General features: G+C 40.4%; 1 protein-coding gene across 43 annotated transcripts in view; it reads left to right on the forward strand.

Annotated features, from left to right (window-relative positions):
* The window catches only part of RPL38 (ribosomal protein L38), a 265,046-nt gene that overhangs the window by 228,886 nt on the left and 18,547 nt on the right, over positions 1 to 17,613 (forward strand). Inside the window, exon 1 of one of the 43 annotated variants that reach the window (XM_053454063.1) lies at positions 4,885 to 4,888. The exons of 40 other annotated variants lie outside the window; for them this stretch is intronic. The gene's annotated coding sequence lies outside the window, so the exon portion shown is untranslated. Of the gene's footprint in view, positions 1 to 4,884; positions 4,889 to 11,134; positions 11,139 to 16,313; positions 16,319 to 17,613 lie in introns of those variants that run through there. 2 more of the 43 variants (XM_053454069.1, XM_053454065.1) reach the window with 2 other exon arrangements.

Here is a 17,613-nt window from a genome sequence, read left to right on the forward strand (position 1 = left end):
GAACATATTTTACTTAAACTGTATAACTCTAGGTTTGCAAAAAAAAGAAAAATGGAAATTTGACTCTCTACTGCAGTGTTTTAGCCTTGTTTGATATTTTTTCCTCCATAATCGAATTTTCTTTTTTTTTTTTTTATCAATCCAGCAGATTTTTTTCCTCTAAGTTCAACAAATGATATTATATTCAATGGGAAAAAAAAAAACAGAAACGCTTTGGTGTTAGAGAGAGGTTTCATTTGTCTTCATTCAGCAGAACATCAGGTTACCCTTGTTTTCTGAGTTAGTGCTATCCACATAAAGTGTTTTTATTGCGGACCTTGCGATAATTCTGGGTGCCGCAGTATGCTCTTTGGGAGACAAGAGGCGACCATGTTCTTAAAATCTCCTTTAAATTCCATAGGAGTAAAAACAATCTTGTTTTTTCAGTTAAGCAAAGCGAATGTGGAGGTTTTGGTAATCAAAGCTTCTGAGTTCAAGGGTGGTGCAACTGGTTTGGTCCCACACGTCTACTGGGCTCCTGGGAGGATGACAAAGAGAGACCTAGAAATGTATGAAAAAGAAACATAGAATATGCCTGCAGATCAGACCCATTCAGCCCGTCTAGTCGCCTGTTTACCCTGCTGTCAGGGCCGGCCCTACAATGGAGCCGAGTGGGGCAATTGCCCCAGGCGGCACTTTTGAAGGGGCGGCACTTTGCCGCCCTGAGCACTTTTTTTTTAAGCGGATGAGAGAGAGGGGGGCGGCATTTTAAACTTCACCCCAGGCGGCATTAAGTCTTGGGCCGGCCCTGCCTGCTGTAAACCTTAATCAGTTGTTTCAGGAGCCATATGACATAAATCTTCTTACTTATATGTTGGAGACCCCCTATGAGCAGAAGGACACTACTCAAGCCTGGAGTAGATGGTATCTCCACAGCAGCAAACATGGCATTGGTTTACCTCTCTGGCATACGTGGAGTTAAATATAGAGTTTGCCCTTGTGTATTAGCCCCTAGTTCGCGCATGTATAGAATATTTCCTTGTACTCTCCAAGCTCATGGGAGTTGAACACGCTTTTCAGCCGAAGGTTTATAAGGCTCTGATACTGTACAAGTATTCCTGCCTCACTAGACAGCATCCGCAGCCAGAGCCACCCCACGGGGACAATGCCTAATGCCACAGAGGAGACGGAGGGGATATTGTATTTTTCATTTAGATCAATTTTTACATTTATCGGCATACAAAATGTCACGAAATCCCCAAATAGCCAAGACGGGAACAGGAGGATGTGGGAAAATGTAAAAAATAAATAAATAAATAAATAAAACAAGCAGTATTTTATTTCCCATTTCTGCTGATTTTCTCAAGCTAATTCGGTAAGCTTACGCATACAATATGGCCTTGTTTATAAAAAAATTCTGTTCATTTTTTTTTTCTATTTTCAAACAAATCCCCTTCACTGTCACAAAACAACAAAGAATAATCCTCTAAGTGGCCTGTAATTCATTTACGGCGAAATATTGCAAAGAATGTGTTGTGCCGGATGGCAGATTTTTAGAGATAAATTGAATTATGAGGATTCTCTGAGAGAAAATGGGTCTCACGGCTGAGTTCATGGCTCCGTGGCACTAACTCAATAGGAGGTGACGATATTTACCCTAACAGATGGGCAATTTAATTTAATTCATTTTTAAGCTTGGCTATAATGGGGAGAAACAACATCATGTCAAATTTCTGAAAGCTTTAGTTTGGGATAAAACGAATAACTAAAAAGAAACTGAAACAAATAATGTTAAATATATATATATCTCCATTTATTTCCATAAAATTATTTATAATTACTAAAAACCTTAAGTCAATCACATTTTAAGGCATTCCAAGGATTTGTATTTAATATTTATATCCATAATTTAATCAACGATTTTTACCTTACGTATCCTATCCCCAATACGTTTTCTAATAGGGTTTTCAGTAAAGTAGATTAGCTTAAGTAGATTTTTATAATTATATTAGTTATGGTAAACAACCTTTTAATTTGGATGGATATGTTACCTTTGGGCTAAGAGCACTGGCAATCGAGGCTGACGGTAACCAGCGACAATATTGTTGAACAAGTGGCTTTCCCCTGAGAATGGAGACATCTGGTACCCCTATCTCCATCACAAAGAGGTTCTCCAGCATCTAAACAAAACAATTATTATAGAGTTTATGGGTAGGGCACAGAATAGGCATGAGTGGAGTCAACTTTTTCCCATGCCAACATGCACCAACCCTAAAAAATGTTAGTATAAGCAAGTGGAACAGGATAACGTTAAGGACATAAACCCTATGGTCTATGAGACCATCAACAAGTTGACTCAGATGGAACTGTCCAGCCCCACCATGCCTTTATACAAAAAAAGTGGCGTAAAAAAGCCTTTAGAAAGAGTGTTGAAGAAATCCTACCAAAGAATTGGCTGCATATACAGCCTGGGAGAGTTGAACGTGCGTTGGCTCCCAAGAGCTTTCAAGGACCTGACCCTAAACAGCCTATCATGAAGATTCTAAAAAGTTACTTCTCGATTATAGTTGTTGTTTTAACATAAGTCCTTTTCAGTTCCTTAACTGGTCGGACGTTGGAGATAACTTTTAACTTGAGTCTTTGATATGCATGTGATGGCTCATATTCCCATTCATTGCTGTTTCCATATGTTTCCCACCATGGATTGAACTTGAGGTGGTTTCTCATAATTATCAGCTTGGGTGAGATTTGGCAGGGAAAAGCCGTGTAATTTGATAAAACACTGTACCGGAAGAATGAATAGACCCAGAGTGTGCAGATAACTGGATACACTCAGGATGTATGGATCAGTACACTTTTTGGTTCCTGGTACTGAAGTAGTTTTTTTTCGTTAACTGGAACACAAGCAAAGCCTGGAATGAGTACAGAGGTTTAAAGGCGTGTATTGATAGGGGCCAAGTCCTTTGGCTAAGGGCAGCCATTCGCTGCCAGGAACCCTCCTAGCGGAAAGACAGGTTAAATACACGTTTGATCCCTTTTAGCAAAAGGCAGCATGTCTAACCCGGACTGGAGATCGCTTCACTGAAGGAAAAACAGCCTTTCTGAGAATATCAGATACAGTATCAAGTCTGCAAGCACATTAACAGAGACCACTGTCTAGAGAAAGGCACCTTGGCTGTTCTGGACACTCAATCACATAACACTCAGCCAGGAGAAATAGCATGACGAGTGTATAAAATTCGGGAAGTGAGGTTGTTTTGACCTTTTCTTTGAATAATCATCCTAAACATCCGACTATTATAAATATCTGTTGGTGGGATGTGGACCAATTGGATGTTTGGTCAATGAAGCAGATTGATCTAATATATTTGGGGTTTGTGATGTAATAATGGGGGCTGTGGGTGGTATGGATGCTATGAATGCCCAATGCTCTTTCTACTGGTGGAAGGCAGAGATACTTACGTTCAGATCACACCTGGGAATTCTCAGGGTTTGACCTGGAGCCTTCGGGTGAAGCACAGCTTCCCTGGGTCTCATGGTCAACTTCTTCTTTCTCCAATCAAGGGGGCGGTGTTTGGCCACACCCACTGCCCAACCACTTCCTCTCCCATTCGCTCTAATTTAAAGCTACCTGGGGCTAGCCCCACTCCGATATGAAGTCGCCCCCAGGAGAGGGTCTTTTGTAAAATTGTGTATTTAACATAGGCGCTGAAACTTATGTATTCTGTAACTGTTTTGGGATGCACTAAATATAATCCGTAATGATCCATAGCTCCGAGTGGTAAATGATTCTCTATACTTTATTTTTACGGACGGCTGAAACGGTTTCCAATTTGATCCGTAAAATCATTTTGTGGACATCCAGGAATTTTCGACGGTTTATGTTAAATGAATTATGTATGGGAACGAATAAGGATTTCTGCAATGCCATTTGATGCACTGAAACCTGTTACAGTCAATCATTTCAGCTACAATGAATTTGATTTGCTTTTGTTAAGGTAACCACACATTTGTCCGATGCTCGGTATTACTGTATACTTTGCTGGACAGTTATTTAAAATTGATCTGCCCCAGATAATCGGTCCTTACTGGATCAAGCTTTGCTGAAAACACAAATTCTACAATTCTACACATTGGGTACAAATCAACCTTCATGGCAACTGAAATTCCAGGGGTATGACCTTTAGGTAACCTTGACCTGAGTTTCATTGGTCATTTCATCATTCCTGAACACAAGTGGGTCCATATCTTTTGCACCTGTAATCAGTTGAGGATAATCAGACTTGGGAAGGACTAAGTCCCCCTTGCAAATGCATGGAGGGATTCTGCGGTATCCCGCCATATGCATTTTCCCCCCTTCCCCACCTGTCTCATGCAAGAGATGTGTTCGGCAGAGATAATTTCTGCCATGTGAGATACCTTTATTGGGTTTATTGGGACCCCTGGTGCGCATGTGCCGAAAGCATGTCATTTCACTTTGGATCACTTTTCCAGTCACTGATTGGCTGCTTCAAGCAAAGGTGAGAAACGGCATAATTTAAAATCCCATCACAATTGATATTCCAAGAAGAAGCTGATAACTTCATTCACTAAGGTCCAGTAAGGGATCTCAATACAGAAGGAAAGTTTATTTCAATGGATTGGAAATGATAGAACAATAGGCCATAATCTAAAACTAGAGGGTCAGAGGCTTAGATGGAATAGAAGGAAGTTTTACATTACTGAGAAGGTAGTATATAAATGGAAGAGTCTCCCAGAAGAAGTAGAAAAGGTAAATACAGTGAGGGAATTTAAACATGCATGGGAAATGCATAAGGCTCCTGAATCTAAGACGAGATCAACGACTGATTAAGGTTTAATATTTCACAGCAGGAAAAACTGGCTGACTAGATGGGGCCGAATGGGTCGGATCTGCTGGCAAATTCCAATAATTCAATTTCCAGTAATTCCACCCACTTTGCATACTAGAGATCCATGAAATAATACCAGATCCGTGTACATAGCAGCTGCAGTCTGGAGAAAATTGTTCATCCAAGGGTAACCCGGCTGTATCCATTAGCGGCTTAGAGGGGTATTCCTAGCCCAAGTTATTTAAAGCGGCCTTCATGTATCACGTCCCCCGTTGTGTTTTACACATCACTGGCCACGCACTTTTCCACGATCACAACAGAGCTTAGCGCCGTCTATCCGTGTAAATAAGGACTTCGTTTTCAATGACAGGTTCCCTTTCCCTATTTGTTCACACTCTATTACCTTTTCCATTAAACTATTAGTCGAATCGCTGTCTGGCTGTGATTGATCACAGGTCTGCATTTGTAGAGCGAGAGGTCCAGCATTTAGTAGCCACGCGGGAGATCTGTAGCCATGATCATCAAAAAAAATGGCATTGTTCTTACATTGGAAGGTTTTACCAAGGATTTGGTAAAACATAATAGAGCATCAGTGGTGGATTATTGAAAAAGCGCAGCAGATTGTAGCATTATTCCAGTTTGTGCCATCTCTACGGATTGGCTACACTCTATATCCACTACCCTTTAAACTGATCTTTGTTGACTATCAATAAAGCACTACCAAAGTGACCTGGGTTGTTACTTTAAGAACTTCCTCCTCCTCCTTACAAAAGTGTAAAAACTGTTTTAATACTGTTTTAATGAAATTAAACATCTGACCCTGAAACTAACATTATGTAATATTATCCTAAAAAAAATCAGTTATAGCAACCAATAGAACAAAAACATTCCATTGGTTGTCATGGTGATAAGAACGCGTTTCAAACGCTTTACTGTAATTGCACTTTAAGCGTGTCCTTGCACGGATGCGCCATTCACATCGATCCTGAGAATGTTGTAATTCATTCGCTATTAACTTATTGAAACACGTTGAGTTTGATGATTTGGATATCTTTTTGATTAACCTATTCAGATTTAACCCCTCCCCCTCACTGTGTAACCTGTGTATTTAAATAGTTATGTCACACACACACGCACACTCGCCCTTGCCTTTCCATGTTAAAGTCGTTTAATCATTCCATATCATTTGTATCCCGCATACCAGGTAACATTGTTATCACCCTATATTTGGACTCTTAGAGGACTGTGTACAGGCTGTTGAGAGTTTTACTACCTCTTAACTCGTCACAGTTCGCTGCCCATATGGAATCGCCATGACCTTCAAGAAAAGAAGTGGAAAATTGGGGATTATAAGCTCGTGGAAAGTAAAATCCAAATAATAAACGTGCATGGCGGGGTACGGGAGCGCCTTAAATTGGTCGCTAACAAGTCACAAGTAATTCTTGGCAGTACCGGCCACGTCTGCTGGAAGCTTTTATTTTCTAATAGAGGTAATTCGGCCAGAACAGCTCATGTGGAGGTGAAAAATGTCAAGGAAGACATGGAGAGACAGCGTGCAGAACCTGTCCTTTTTAATGGTTAAGTGCGGTGCGGGTGAGGCTCTGCTAAGCGAATGGAAAAGAATCGCAAGTACAGTTGGAAGGAAAGAACAAATGAGAGACAGGAGAAAGGACATGCAAGCTAGAGATGGGAGCACCGTCGGAGTCGGCGCATCCACTGAGTCTTGAGTTAGCTACAGCTTTGTTTTTAATGCACTTTGCAGATATTATGTTTACAGGTTACACAAATTGAGATTATCCTTTCATCTAATCTCGAACCCTGTTAAAGCTTTTCGGTTTGCCCATGGAAAACTAGAAATTGGTGGAGGGTTCTTGGTAGAAGATCAGCTTTTGGCGACGGCAGCAAACTACAGGTTAACCAGCGATCGTGGGGTTAAAACCGCACAACTGCTCTCATGGGGGAAAAACCGCCTGCTGAGGGTCTTCCCTCTATGCAGGTCAGGGTTTCCAGAGGCAAAAAGCAGCTGATGAGGTTGGGGGAAAAGTGCTGCTACATATGACATACATAGTTGGCCGTAGGAAAAGTGTTTTGTGCATTCGTCTGAACCTCTGATAACATGAAGGGATCCACTAAACAAACAAAAATGTATGCCAAAACGTCGCAACTTTATTAAGTTCATTCATCCGCCTATTGTAAATGAGCCATCTCTCCATCTCACACATTTTCTGGCACAGTTGCCAGTAATTACAACATGTTTTTGGGGGTCAGGCAGGCTTAAACGAGCTATGATTAGCTTTTTTGGCAGCATTCCCAGAAAATATGGTTAAGGTTCAAAGTGGGTACATGTGTTAAGAATTCCGAGTCCAATAAATCTAACAGGTGCTGCTTATTAAGTATCTCAGATCACTTTAAAAGTAAACTTTTATATCTTTGTAAATCTTTAAAAATCTCAACCAAATCACAAATTTATATTAAAGGGGTGCAAAGATGAGTAGAAGAAAATATAGATCTCAGGGGTTCTTTGGACCTCTTGTTACTTCTACTGGGAGGATGTTCTACATATCAACCACCCCCTCAGTAAAGTAAATCTTCCTTACATTAATTAAGACTTTATTACATTAAATAAATGTACAAATCTCTGTAAGGAAAGTTGCGCAAGAGCAGCTCCTATTACAGGACACTGTCTCACATACTGACTCCCCTCCTTCCCGCTCCCTGTCAACGTGGCCTCTGCAAGTGCCTACCGATCACTAGAGAAAAACAGGGCTGGAGAAGGTAAGCGGGCAGGTGGAGGGAGCAGATACAAGGCAGTGGAGGTGCAAGGGGCACAAACAGGACTGGGAGACAGAGGGAGATACTTTTTTTTATGGCAACAAATCGTATCTAATCAACTTCATGACTCAAATAACCAGTAACAGTAACTTAACAAATAGGGAGAGGAGACCTAATGGGGATGAATAATCATCGAGATCATGAGAACAAGTTATGATGGCTGTTAATCACATGTGGGCCAGAATCTCATAGTAATGCTTTCTAGACAGAGCCGCCATATTGGCATAACAGTCCACCAAACAATAAAGAATTTCCATAAGCATTTTGAAAAAAGTATAACATTTCTGTTGTGTTTGCTTTTGTTTTTTACATTTTAGGTTACTTTTCCATTAGGTCTTATGCTTCTTAAAGAAGGAATTACACTTTGAGCATTTAACCTGCAGAAATCCAATTCCTTCCCACTAGTCGTCACTTGATACATAATGTCAGTAAACCTAATGTATAAACTGTCCTTTATGTCTGATAAGTGTAATAGTTTTCAAAAAGTACTAATTCCAGGGTCTGATCACCATGTATAATAGCTTCTTAATCCCAATCATCCCTCTTAGCAACACTATATCTATAAATATATATATTTGTTAATCCCCATGTACTGTATTTTGCTGATTTAAAAGTCCCTGCAAACCGCAGGAATGTGTGACTAATGCGTGGGACAAAATGATGTATTTGGGACAAAACACTCGGAAATTAGACCAATTAGCATCTCTTGATACAAAATAAAATGTGTGTTTGGTTTGAAATTCTGCTCAGCGGAGGTCTCTGGAAATGTGAAACCGCCTGAATACAATCTGTTTTTTTTCTGAAGTCTGTTCCTGCTTGAGACGTCTGCGACACCCTGCTGGCCCACGACTCTGCTTGACACCCACAAAGCCAAGCGGAAAGGAAAATGTTAACTTGGCAATAGAATATATTCGGTAATAGACGAGGCTGGCAATACCAGAATGAAGCAGGAAGGGAATGTTCATAGCTGGTTAGATTTAAAGGGAACGTAACGACACTGAGATATTACATGATTAACTTATGATTCATCATTTTATATAGCGCCGTCATATTCCGTAGTGCTGTACAATGGGTAAATAGGACACAATAAGCAGTATATAACATAACAACTTGACTTACAGATGAGGACCCTGCTCAAACGAGCTTACAGTTAATTATTGAGCACCAGCAGATTCCGTAGCGCTGTTACTTTAGGGGAACAGTGAAACTTAACAATAACTTTAAAATAAAATGCAATTTGGCAATAAAATTAGCTCGTGCTAAGACAAACTGGTACGTAAGGAGACAAGGTCGCTGCGTAAATTAAAACCTTTCGTGAACGTGGGGAAAATTAACTAATTTGTGCAAATGTCAACATGGAGTGCCCTTTAAGCAGTAAATATACGCTGGTTCCCTAAAACGTGTTCACCTTGCATGTGCTCGGTCCAGAAACGATTCACGTGGAAAAGAAGGTGCATTCTAAAAGCGTCCAGGATCGTGGCATGGCCTCTGGTGGTGTTTGGCAATCATTAGCTGTACAAACAACCATGCTATTACTCACCCCCCCCCCTCCAACGCTCTACATTATGAAGCTCCCCCCCACAGTTCAATCAATAGGAGTATTTTTATTCTTCCAGTAAAGAAGTCATTTCAAAAATTCATTTGATGATATTTTCTTTACCTCTTATAGTGAACTGTAAAAATGTAATAAACCATTTTATGCTTTCATTGTAATTACCATATAAAATAATCCCATTGTTTAAAAGAGGGCATTGGTCCTGCAAGCTTTAGAACAACACGTTAACATTGCGTGTGGGGCTCCATGCGCAGGAAGAAGCCATTGTTATAGCGGAACCGCTGTGACCTAGAGTGGCGATTCACCCGAAGTCTCCAAGTGAAACCTGGAGAGCTCCTCTCATCAGGGAGGAACAAAAACCAGAGCTCAACTTGCTCTAAACTATAGCTGGGTCACCCACTTCCTAATAGACACTTGTTGATAATGGTGTCCATAAAGGTCACTGGTGAGCCATCACTCCACAAAATAATTTGTAGACTGCAAAAAAGTGGACGAGAAATAATTTTTCAGATGCAGACGGAGCTTGGCCAAGTTGGACAGAGAACAAGTTGGAGATGTTGGAGCTAAAAGCCTCCTCTTTCTCTTCCTTCAGTGGGCCTAAAAAGTGGACCTTCTAGGGTCCTAAGTTCCAGGTCCTTGTCAGCTGACAGTATTCATGAACTACATGGTGCAACATTGTTTCCGTACCCTAGTTCAAGTCCTGCCATCACTAACTAAATCCACATGAATTATCATCACCAGCAAATATTCTCCTAATTATAGTAAACGCTGGATCTCTATTCTAGTCTCAGAATCCTGAGAACTTGCCTCGGGTGCCGTGATTGTGTGAGACAGGGATGTGTTGTAAGTATGCTGATGAAGCTGACATTCAATGAGGTTCATTAGGTGGATAGAAAGTTCATTGTGTGTCTGACTGGCTGTTGTTCTGACATTCGCCATCAAACACAAGATCCGCACGCAGATATAAATGTCTTGCGACTGACAATAGGTACTGCACATCTACAGGAAACCACTTGCCATCGTGACATGCTAAGCTTTTCAGCCGCTCTGCTATATATACAATGTCTATATATGGGAAATCAGGGCGTGGCTTCTTTTATAGGGTGGGTCAGTCAGTGATCCACTATATGTCATGGTTGTGCATGAGCAGAATCTATTTTTGATGCTCATTCATGCACAACTGGCATGTCTCCTGTGTCCAAGAGAAATAAGACACAAGAAGGAATTACCAAGGATGACGGGGCATGAGACCTAAATCGGGACGATCCCTCCAGGACACTTGTCGTGTATGTGTTTGCCCTTACACATCTTCACAAATCAATAATGTCTATGATGTGTTGGTCTGCCCAATAGGTTTATTCATACGGATTGCAAAATTCTCTGCAAAATCAGGTTTTCGACAAATTCATTCCGTAACCCTGGAATGGGAAAAAAGGTAGACAAGGCCTTGCATCGTGTTAGTCGTGTGACGTTAATAAGAATTCCCTGCTTGCACGGCCTTATGCTTGTGCCTTTTCTGCTAGAACCGTCTGCACTTAGCACAGGCCAGAGACCTATTGATCTAAAGCAGAATCTGGATGTTAGCGTGATCACAATGTACATACTGAGCGTACTCAGAAATCCAGTGTCAGAATCCCCAGGGCTCTCCGAACAAGGCTGATAATTACAGATGAACGTCATACCTGTAAGGGAACAGCTTAATTTTAGTGGGGGGACCATGAATTAAATGTTTTGGGGAGACAATGAAATATTCATTCATCATCTCCAGTCCCAGATACCAAATGTGGATTACAGACAAAAGAATATTTAGACATAGGTATTTTTTAACATACTTTAATACGCTGCCTGGGGAGACAAACGGGAAAGAAAATTAGACCGTATTGACTACAGCTGGTTTGATGAAAAACCTTGCGCAGAGGAGGAATATTGGTTTCCCAAACTATTTTAAGGCATCGTATCCAGATGTACGTTGGCAGCCTCTGGAATTTTGTACTCGGCACCAATGGGCAGGGTCTGAACAAATGACTTATTAAATGTTAAATGGGAAGCTAAAGAGTTCATGAGTGCTAACTGAATTTGGAGTGTATGGGGTTGGGGAGTTGGGAGATTAATTGAGGGAGCGGGTTGGTGAAAGTAAGGAGTGAAATGAAGATGTATATTCAGCAGAACAGAATACTACAATATGATCATTATTGTTGTAAATAGTCTTTCTAGTCTAAAACCATATAATGCATCTACTGCTAAATGGGCAGGGGGTTCCAGGTTGGACCATACCATATTGGGGGACCTTAGTGGCTGTTTACCCCTAAAGTCAGACTTCCAAATGGAAAAAAAGAATCATTCAAAACAATATGGACAAAATATACTGTAATACCTTGATCAGTAGAATAATATAATGCACATGACCATCAAACACGTAATTAAGTATATCAACGAGCAATGGCGGTAGGATCCTCCCAATGTCTCACCATGAATGACCTTTATCAGGGAAGGGACCCACAGTCGGTGGACTGATGGTATCTCAGGGGCCGGGATGGAGCAATCATCCTTTGATGTCAGAAAAAAGGTGTCAGCTTTTTTTCTGTAACATGTCAACTCTTGCCAACTGTCCTTAGGTTACTTTTGTCCTAGAAAGAGAAGCCACATTGGCTTTTGGTCGACAAAAAAAACAAAACAAAACATCAACATCTCTTTGATCCAAAAACAGAATGTTCATTCTGCTCTGCACTGATGTGTCTTCCCCACTGTAGTGCAAAAAAGGCATTTATTTAATTAACATGACATGTTGTTAATTGAATTAACCCAGAGTTAATCAGTCCAAATGTGTTTCCACATGGAGAGACGCTTGCGGCTCAGCACTTCAAAAACCGTGGCGGAAGAGGAGAAGAGGCTAACTCCCTCACTGCCAGACCAACCAGAGACTAGGGGTACTCAAGTCCATGTCTTTCCAAGATTTTAAATGTAACCATTTACTGGATGTTCCATTACCAAAATACTTTCCTTAAAGAGGAACTTTTTTTTATCATTTGGATTTTTATTAATTTTCAATTAGTGTAATTGTTTTGGAAATGGCTGAGATATGATTGTTTTGCCACATTGTTCTTGCCAAATATCCCCAAAATAATTATACTTTTTGGGGAAAAAAGGCAAGCCAAACCTAGTTTTGATAAAGGGATTTATACTAAAAGCTGTGAAGGCAAGCGTTCTCTTTTAAGTAGGGGGGGCTCAATCAGTTGAGAGTAGGATCTATATATATGTAAATTAAAGGTTATATTAAAAGCTTGTCATCTATACCTATTGAATCAGCCTTAAAAGGTGGCCGTCTTTCTCAAAATCGCCAATACTTACATGATAGACAAATAGAAGAGCAGCAAAAAAAACTTTGAAACATCTGAAAGGCATCATCCCTCTTTGGGCAGCGAGAGATAAACATGGCTGCCACACAAGCCGCGAGTCACTAAATGTATTTATTCCTTACCGTTTTGTATTGATTCATGGACTTTTAATGATAAAAGTTTTGATTCATTTTACATTTTCCCATACAACGAAATTATACATAACATCAAAAGATTCCGGGAAAAATTCTATTTAAATACAATAAAATAAAAAGACTTATCTCTTTTTTCACATTTTCATTTATTTCATGTATTCTCAAAACACGCTGAAGATAATGCAGAAATGAAACATGGTTCCTAATTAACTTTTTTGCAACGGCAAGCTACGATGTGACAAGCAGAGGGAACGTTTGCTGACCTGCCGGGGCTGGAAGGGTTAATTTAACATGGTAATATCCGAGAAGAATATTCAGAAAAAAAGGGGTTTAGTGGGGTCACATCTGAATATGAAATACCCAGCATTATTAGCAGAGGTAAGGTAAATGCCAGCTTTTGCATTTTTTGTAAGGATATTACAAGGACTTTCATTTAATGCCAAATACTCCGTCCGCTGGAATAAAACCTGCCATTTTCTTCACAGTATAAACATAAGGTTATTGTCACCTTCATAAGACAGGATATCTGCCGGTTTTAATGTCACCTGACAGACACGGGTTTTTTATAATATACGTCTAATGGGATCAGTATCAATATGAAGCCAAATGCACGGAGAGCTTATCTGAGCTTATTATAGCGGAAGTTAGGGTGCTTAACCTTGCAGATAAAGTGAGTTGAGTAGGTGCTAGTAAAAATAAATTAATTCTTTTTAATACACGTTAGGAAATTATGTGATCATAACTGTAAAGGGAAAAAAAAAGGTTATTTTGTATTAAAATAATACACAATTGACCTCAGTATGAGATATTGCATATCATCAAGAATAATTAGGCTGAGGGAGTCAAATTGTAGGGGAAATTGGGAATAGATGGAAACTTTCTTCTTTGTTGGAATCTCACTCCAACACTTATGTCCTTTTATGGGATGAGAACCTCGTGGGAGTGACCTATCCTAAGAGGGGGACGGTCATGTCCAAAAACAGTGCCAGGTGGCGTAGGGCAGTGGGGGAGGAGATAAACAGCACCGCCCCCAGTTAAAAAACGGACATTGAATTAGGGACTTGGCAAACATACATAGCTCACAAAACCACATAAAAAGTCTCAGCCCTGTCTCTTGGCCCTCTTTGACTTCCTCAAGTGTTGGCACGTATGATATTGCATTTCGCTTTTCACGCTATAACCCCTCGACTAGTCTGTCTAACCGCGTATTATGACTTCCTTAATGTCTCTATAACAAACACGTATTTTGCAGTTTAAGTAGCACAATGTATGCAAAAATGATTTGAATTTATGAGAAGCGGACCCGCCATCGTTATACGGCCAGATCATTTTAATAGCTTTCATTGGATGTTCAGTGAAGGAGTTAATCTCTGTAATGGTTTGGGTTTGTGTTGTGGAATTAGTGATGTCCCTGACATCTGTTTGAGTTCAATATCACTCTACACATCAACCTCTTCAATACTAATTAATACAATTACTGTATCATCATCTAAATATGGCCATATGCCGGGGACATTAAACAGCTTATCTGCTTCAGAGCTTCACAACACAGAAATTAAATACCCAGCACTGCCCAAGAAACACGGACAGGGTTTTAAACATACAGAAGAGCTATCCTCATAATTAAATATCTACACGTACATGGGCTTCTGGGATAACTCTTTCAGCCTGGGGCAAAGACACAATGAAAGGACATTTACACTACAGGGGCAACCACATGTCCTTAGTCTCAGAAGCTGTACCCCAATATTGGAGTAAAAGGCCAAATTCTCAGGGTCTCGCAGTCTGGGGTTTTATATTCCACTCTGATATATGATCATTATAGTTGGTGATATTCTCATTGCGTTGCATTTATTTATTTAGCACCAGCAGATTCTGTAGCGTTGTTACAATCCTTGGGATAATTCTCACTGCTATATCATAGCTGAAATCCCTGCTTGAATAAAGGTGACTTCATCCAGAATATCCTTACTTCCTGACAAGTCATTTTATTAAAACCATATGGTTGTCATTTAGGAAGCTCCTATAGCATTGATACCATTGGTTGTGGTGCAGTGGATGGGCAGAATTACTCATTTTCTTCCATACAAACTCATGGCTATCCCTCCATACAATAAATCGTATTGCTCCATACAGCCAGTTTTGATCTCTACATCTATTCCCCAGATCATCCACTTTATACGACTATTCTTCTAACCCCACTAATACAAGGAAATGTCTGGATATGTTATCACTTCCAGTCATACACCGTATGCCCTTTATTATCAGAATTACTGCAAAATCAAAGTTGATACAAAGCCTACAATTGGTTTCAAAGCCAGAGGATTTAACCCCAGAAAAGTCCAAAACAAAACGTTCGTGGATATGCAATGCGTCCTGTTCCCTTACAGTTCTACAAGGGTTAAAAGAAGACATCTGCCTTTCTGCCTTATTGATTTATTCCTTCAGAGCTTTAATTATACAATCCAGCTCCCCTTAAACATGAAAAACTGCTCATCTCTCCGTGCAGTTAAAAGGCAGTGAAGTATGACAGAGGATCTCAGCAAATTAAGCAATTAAAATCCTGAAAGAAAAATAAAAGAGCAGAGCAAAATCAAAGGGTATTGGGTCTGAGGGGTCTTTTGCGGGGGGACCTGGCTGTTACTGAGAGCAAGGGGTCATCAAGTGGGATCTCCTTAGGGTGAGCTTTGGTACTGGATGACTTTGAGTACAGCCAATAGTGAAAGGAGAACATTAGCTTCCATTTGCCAACTTTATGTAAGTTCAACATTCCAGATTGATGTTTTTGGTTCCAACACATAAGTAGCTTAAGTCTTGTATTTGTTGATAGACTCTATAGAGGGACTCAATTCCAAAGGTAAGCTTTCACAAGACTTCTGAAACCTTTGAAAGATCATTAATTTTACTATATCTCCCTTCTAAAAGCATTTTCCCGTCATGATAGTTTTCCGTTAGGTTGGGTCTCAAACACAACTCATGAATATGTGTGTGACCGGGTGAAGAAGACTCCACCATGTCTCAGAATCTCGTGTTTACAGCCGGTCACAAGCTGTGCTGGAGAAAGAGCTTTGTGACAAACGGCATAGCCAGGTGACAAGTGACCTTATCGAGGCTTCACGCTGGTGAGGATCGTGTTTTCTCCTGCCGTGAAGTCACGCCACATCATGCCAGGCAGGGGACAGACGGACAAGGACAGACAGGCCATTGTAGGCTTCTCGTGTATGCGGTGCATTCCATAAGCAGCAATAGATGATTACAAACTAATTTAAGTACTTTCATTTGATCCTATGATCCCCATCTAGCCTACCTTTTCTACGCAGCATCCAAGAGTTAAAGGTCTTTAACTCCTGACAGCGAACCTATGGATTTCCGCTCCCATTATCGCAGGGGTTAACAGGAGCGGAAATCCGTAGGTTTGCCGTCAGGAGTTAAAGGGCCGTGCAAGCGACTGAACCAGTTGAACCCAACACAGGAATGGGCGAATATCCGTGGAATCCGAAGATTTTTTTCCCCACGAAGATGAACACGAAGAGCTGGCCGGCACCCAAGTCTAGTGCCATGACAGCTGTCCCTTGGGCCCTCTCAACAGTCACCAGAGTCTGGGAGCGGAGGTCTGCAAGGCATGATGGAGGCAAAGGTCCATGCTAGCAAGTCCTTTCTAGTCCAAAGCTGGGCTGTGGGATATTTTATCTCGTATTGTCGCTTTGCAACAACCGGTGGTGAGTAGACCATGAAAAAAATCACTAGTGGAGAGATCTTTCTCAGTATCTGCACCGACCTCCTCTTCCATCATATGTTACAAAATTTCACCTACGGACCCTGGTGGCGAAGCCCACGCTTGAGCCAAGTCAACTAGCTTTCTAAGTACACAGGTCCTTGTGAGCTCACATGGACACCTCTGACCTTTATCATCGACCCAACTTGCTGGGGATCCCCAAATTGTGTCCTTAAAAACTGCAATATCCTTAACCAAATATTAATTAGCAAGAAATCTCTAAAGGTTTTCCTGGCACAGATAGAGGATGCTGCTGGTGTGTATTTTAGGTCTAATTTGTGGGAAACTGATAACGCTTTAACTTACAATTGTAGAAGAAATCCTTTTGTCCGTGTCTTTCCATTTCTCTGCTTGCTGGCTCTCGAGCCAGTATGGCGCCACTTTATTTTCTCAAACCCAACATTTTACAGATTAGTTTGCTACATAAACCTATGCCACCGTGTTTACAGATTACAGTAAGCAATATATATGTATCAGAAAGCAATCATACGCGGATACCATGGCGACTGACTTTTCTGGGGATTTCTATGGTTTTTTTTTCCATTCCTATTGTGTTATTTCTCCCCATTTTTAAGGATCTATGGCCCAGGCAAACCCAAAAAGTACAAGCTATATGTAGTTTTAAATATTATTACTATGGAGTAGAGTTAAAGCCAATGGAAAAAAAAACATGAAAAAATGGAAATCTATATTTTTACATTTTTTTTTCAATTAATTTTTTTTTTTTACGTTTTCCTCTCACTAAGAAATAAATTCTTTTTTTTATGCTAAATCCTATGATTTCCAGGTCCCTAAATAAAGGTACAATTATGACTCATAGCGACACATGCGATTTATCACACACCATGAGCTACAAGGAAGGTTAAAAAGCGTTAACTCCGTTGGTTCCGAGGGAGTTATGTTCATTAATTAAATGTACATAAATCCTTTTTATTTTACGCTTTCTTAAACAACATTTGCATATAACTGAAGCCACATTTAGTCTTCCTGTTTCATGCACATCTTGCCGACACTACTACACACAAGGAAGTAATATTTTCCGCGGCACCACACACATCAATATAATATAACCCATTATGTGGCGCCCCCATTTACTCATAGCAGCAATCTATAGGGATAATATTACCCCCTC

Source organism: Spea bombifrons, chromosome 13 (assembly GCF_027358695.1).
Source record: "Spea bombifrons isolate aSpeBom1 chromosome 13, aSpeBom1.2.pri, whole genome shotgun sequence".
In the NCBI taxonomy this organism is placed as follows: Eukaryota; Metazoa; Chordata; class Amphibia; order Anura; family Pelobatidae; genus Spea; species Spea bombifrons.